Here is a 5,794-nt window from a genome sequence, read left to right on the forward strand (position 1 = left end):
TTCATGTGTTGTGCATTGTTGCTTGTGCTACACTTTATATGCAACAAAATCAGATTTCTTTCATCTGTCTGCCTTGGCTCTTAAATATCGCACCTTTTTGTTTTCATGGATTAAACGTGTAACGTAGCAATACAGTTTTTAATAAAAGTGATTTGATTTTTTTTTTTTTCTTTTCCAAAGCTTGGACTTTGTGTGCAGTGGTATTAATGAGTAATCCATGCTTTAGTTGGGTAGGACTTGATGTTCTTGGAGATTTTTTAATACTACAAATACCAAATTGTGACAAGTTCAGGTGTTTTTTTTTTTTTTTTTTTAAATAGACTTCTACAACTGGGTTGACACAGACCAGGCAGTGACCAGCAAAAGAGGGTTTTTTTTTTTTTTTTTTTTGTGCTTTAATCAGTCTTTTCTTAAATATCGGGGTCATGAAGTTGTGACCTATTCTTGGAACTTTCTGTACTGAGGTTTAGGCATTTTATGAAATGTTGGGTGAGATTAATCTTCCATTAGGAGCCAAATAAAATTCAGGAGATACATTTTTAGAAGAAAGCCTTTTCTCAAGTGTATAGGACAGTAAATTTTTTTCCTTCTATCCCAGCATCTTAAGATGTTGGGTTTGGAGCACGGGGTCAGCTGTAACAGGGTCCCTGGAGCAGAAGACGTTCAAGGGTCCACATAGATGGCCATCAGCAATTCTCTTAGCTCTGCAGCCACTTTTATATAATTTGAAAAGAAAGGGCTGTCTTGATTTTTAGCCATTTTTTGTTCTTCCAATTTGGCACCCCTTCTGGTCCAGTGGTTCACTTGGCAAAAGCTGTGATTTAAACAACACAGCTGTTTGAGAGATTTCTGGTAGTTTTACTTCTGGTTAGTTGTAAATGAGGGAGTTAAAGGGTTGGCAGTCACACTGACCAACTAACAGTCCTTGAGGTGGAGGGAACCATCAGCTGACCTGGAATAAAAGTGTGTATCCCTGAGCTGAGCAGAGGGTCACAAAGCCTCATGAAGGCTGTGGAGTTCATGGAGCGCTTCACAGACGAGGCTGGGATTGATGCTTTAATTTTCTGATTGTGAAACCTTTGTGGTTCCTATGGCAGATTTATGCATTTCTAGTCAAGATAAACCTGCACAAAGCCACCACTGTTTATGTAATTTTAGTGTAACTGTATTACTCAAATGTTTTCAGAGCAGGTGCAAGATTAATTGCAAGTTGTGCACACCTGAGTGTTTTAACGGTGAGAGTGTGTATGTGTGTGAGAGAGAATAGTTCTTCACAAATGAAACTGAAGTCTGTGCTGCTTTGTTCAGAGTGCTGTTAGTATGACTGTCCTAGAGGAGGGTATAAAGTTTTATTAAATATTTCAACATTGAATGACAGAAGAGACAGATTAATAAATGAACACGCAGTCAGTGTGTGGTAGTTTTAAAAGAATTTTAGATTTGGTAAAAAGCGGCACAGTTTAACTGAGGTGACCAATAGGGTGGATGCGTACTATGTAGTAAGTATGCTGTCTAGTTAGGCCTATTATAGATGGTGTAGTGTGAAGTGCACTATATAGTAAGCTAGTGTGCTATCTATAGGAACTACTAGACGGTGTAGTGTGCTGTCTAGTTCCTATAGATGAAGTGCACTATGTAGTAAGCTAGTGTGCTACCTAGTTCCTATAGATGGTGTGGTGTGATGTGCACTATGTAGCAAGCTAGTGTGCTGCCTAGTTCCCATAGATGGTGTGGTGTGATGTGCACTATGTAGCAAGCTAGTGTGCTGCCTAGTTCCCATAGATGGTGTGGTGTGATGTGCACTATGTAGCAAGCTAGTGTGCTGCCTAGTTCGTATAGGTGGTGTGATGTGCACTATGTAGCAAGCTAGTGTGCTGCCTAGTTCCCATAGATGGTCTGGTGTGATGTGCACTATGTAGCAAGCTAGTGTGCTGCCTAGTTCCTATAGGTGGTGTGATGTGCACTATGTAGCAAGCTAGTGTGCTGCCTAGTTCCTATAGGTCAGGGGTCTTCAATCCTATCCACAAAGGGCCAGTGTGGCTGCAGGCTTTCATTCCAACCAAGCAGGAGCTACACCTGATTTCACTTGTTTAATCATTTCACCCTCGTCTCCAATCAACAATCAAGTGAGCCTCCAATTTGGCTGTAATGAAAGCCTGCAGCTACACCGGCCCTTTGCGGATAGGATTGAAGACCCCTGCTATAGGTCGTGTGATGTGCACTATGTAGCAAGCTAGCGTGCTGCCTAGTTCCTATAGACGGTGTGGTGTGAAGTGCACTATGCAGTAAGCTAGCGTGCTGCCTAGTTCCTATAGACGGTGTGGTGTGAAGTGCACTATGCAGTAAGCTAGCGTGCTGCCTAGTTCCTATAGACGGTGTGGTGTGAAGTGCACTATGCAGTAAGCTAGCGTGCTGCCTAGTTCCTATAGACGGTGTGGTGTGAAGTGCACTATGCAGTAAGCTAGCGTGCTGCCTAGTTCCTATAGACGGTGTGGTGTGAAGTGCACTATGCAGTAAGCTAGTGTGCTGCCTAGTTCCTATAGACGGTGTGGTGTGAAGTGCACTATGCAGTAAGCTAGCGTGCTGCCTAGTTCCTATAGATGAAGTGCACTATGTAGTAAGCTAGTGTGCTGCCTAGTTCCTATAGACGGTGTGGTGTGAAGTGCACTATGCAGTAAGCTAGCGTGCTGCCTAGTTCCTATAGATGAAGTGCACTATGTAGTAAGCTAGTGTGCTGCCTAGTTCCTATAGACGGTGTAGTGCAGGGGTGTCAAATTCAAATACACAGTGGGCCAAAATTTAAAACTTGAACAAAGTCGCGGGCCAACATTGAACAAATGAACCTTTTAAATATGGACCCTAACAAGTTTTGCTTTAACACTGAATATGGAACAAGCAACGCTTATAATATATAACAATAGTGCAGACATGCTAAATCGAATTTCAAATAAAAAAAAAAAACAATGGAATTAATTTATTAAATGAAATTTAAATAAAATCGTATGCCTCTTTTCTATTTGCAGCCTCCTGATTTAAATATCAAAATAAACTTTTTCCACAGGCTAATAATTTTAAAAATAAAACAACAATAATAAATCAATCAACAATTCAAGCCCATGCCTTGGAGTAGCAAGAAAAAGTGCATAAAGAAAAGGTTAATTATTGCTCAGTTTGCTACACACTGATCTAATCTGATGTGCCCAAGCCAGATACCTGGCATCTCTTCTTGGATGCTAGTTCATCAATGTCTGGGCTCAGGCTCTGAGCTGAGGAAATCCTCAGTATCGAGCGAAGGTGTTCATCAGTCAGACGTCTCCTGTGAGATGTTTTGGTCATCTTCATTGAGGAGAAAAGTTGCTCACATAGATAAGTGCTGCCGAACATGGAGAGCATCTGAGCAGCTTGGGTGCGGAGCTGAGGCATTGTGTCAGGGATGAACAGTGGAAACTGTGCGGCGCCCACAGCATCGTACGTACTTTGACTTCAGCGTGTCATTACACTGGAGTTCAATCAGCTCCATTTGGAGGCTGATGGTGCGTTTTCCACATCAACTGCGAAGGGATTACTGAGCAGTTCAAACCTACATTTCTGGACATCAAAGTCGGTAAATCGCCGGCTAAACTCAGCGCCAAGAACACTGAGATTTTCAGTAAACTGTGCGCATGGGAACACGGCGGTAGAGATCTGCGTTTTTATGGTTTGGCAGCAGGGAAAATGGCCAAGGTTTCCTTGCAGCATCTGATTCTCCCACAGGCACAGTTTAGTTTTAAAAGCCCTCACTGCAGCGGACATGTCTGTGATGATGCGGCCCTGAAGCTGCAGGTTCAGCGCATCGAGATGTCACACAGAAACTTGTGCACCCGGAGCTCTGCTGTGTCCCTTTGCTTTCCAGAAACTGACACATTTCCTCACGCAGCTCGAAACATCTGTTCAGTACTTCTCCTCGGCTTAACCATCTCACCTCTGTGTGATACGGCACGTCTGCGTATTCCGAACCACACTCCTGCAGAAAAGACTTAAACTGGCGGTGATTCAGAGCAAAACAACAGCAGAGCATTATGGGATTTGTAGTGTGACGTGCACTATGTAGTAAGCTAGTGTGCTGCCTAGTTCCTATAGACGGTGTAGTGTGAAGTGCACTATGTAGTAAGCTAGTGTGCTGCCTAGTTCCTATATACGGTGTAGTGTGATGTGCACTATGCAGTAAGCTAGTGTGCTGCCTAGTTCCTATAGACGGTGTAGTGTGATGTGCACTATGTAGTAAGCTAGTGTGCTAGTTCCTATAGACGGTGTAGTGTGATGTGCACTATGCAGTAAGCTAGTGTGCTGCCTAGTTCCTATAGACGGTTTAGTGTGAAGTGCACTATGCAGTAAGCTAGTGTGCTGCCTAGTTCCTATAGACGGTGTAGTGTGAAGTGCACTATGTAGTAAGCTAGTGTGCTGCCTAGTTCCTATAGACGGTGTAGTGTGAAGTGCACTATGTAGTAAGCTAGTGTGCTGCCTAGTTCCTATAGACGGTGTAGTGTGATGTGCACTATGCAGTAAGCTAGTGTGCTGCCTAGTTCCTATAGACGGTGTAGTGTGATGTGCACTATGTAGTAAGCTAGTGTGCTAGTTCCTATAGACGGTGTAGTGTGATGTGCACTATGCAGTAAGCTAGTGTGCTGCCTAGTTCCTATAGACGGTTTAGTGTGAAGTGCACTATGCAGTAAGCTAGTGTGCTGCCTAGTTCCTATAGACGGTGTAGTGTGAAGTGCACTATGTAGTAAGCTAGTGTGCTGCCTAGTTCCTATAGACGGTGTAGTGTGAAGTGCACTATGTAGTAAGCTAGTGTGCTGCCTAGTTCCTATAGACGGTGTAGTGTGATGTGCACTATGCAGTAAGCTAGTGTGCTGCCTAGTTCCTATAGACGGTGTAGTGTGATGTGCACTATGTAGTAAGCTAGTGTGCTAGTTCCTATAGACGGTGTAGTGTGATGTGCACTATGCAGTAAGCTAGTGTGCTGCCTAGTTCCTATAGACGGTTTAGTGTGAAGTGCACTATGCAGTAAGCTAGTGTGCTGCCTAGTTCCTATAGACGGTGTAGTGTGAAGTGCACTATGTAGTAAGCTAGTGTGCTGCCTAGTTCCTATAGACGGTGTAGTGTGAAGTGCACTATGTAGTAAGCTAGTGTGCTGCCTAGTTCCTATAGACGGTGTAGTGTGATGTGCACTATGCAGTAAGCTAGTGTGCTGCCTAGTTCCTATAGACGGTGTAGTGTGATGTGCACTATGTAGTAAGCTAGTGTGCTAGTTCCTATAGACGGTGTAGTGTGATGTGCACTATGCAGTAAGCTAGTGTGCTGCCTAGTTCCTATAGACGGTTTAGTGTGAAGTGCACTATGCAGTAAGCTAGTGTGCTGCCTAGTTCCTATAGACGGTGTAGTGTGAAGTGCACTATGTAGTAAGCTAGTGTGCTGCCTAGTTCCTATAGACGGTGTAGTGTGAAGTGCACTATGTAGTAAGCTAGTGTGCTGCCTAGTTCCTATAGACGGTGTAGTGTGAAGTGCACTATGTAGTAAGCTAGTGTGCTGCCTAGTTCCTATAGACGGTGTAGTGTGAAGTGCACTATGCAGTAAGCTAGTGTGCTGCCTAGTTCCTATAGACGGTGTAGTGTGAAGTGCACTATGTAGTAAGCTAGTGTGCTGCCTAGTTCCTATAGACGGTGTAGTGTGAAGTGCACTATGTAGTAAGCTAGTGTGCTGCCTAGTTCCTATAGACGGTGTAGTGTGAAGTGCACTATGTAGTAAGCTAGTG

Source organism: Neoarius graeffei, chromosome 7 (genome assembly GCF_027579695.1).
Source record: "Neoarius graeffei isolate fNeoGra1 chromosome 7, fNeoGra1.pri, whole genome shotgun sequence".
Taxonomy (NCBI): domain Eukaryota; kingdom Metazoa; phylum Chordata; class Actinopteri; order Siluriformes; family Ariidae; genus Neoarius; species Neoarius graeffei.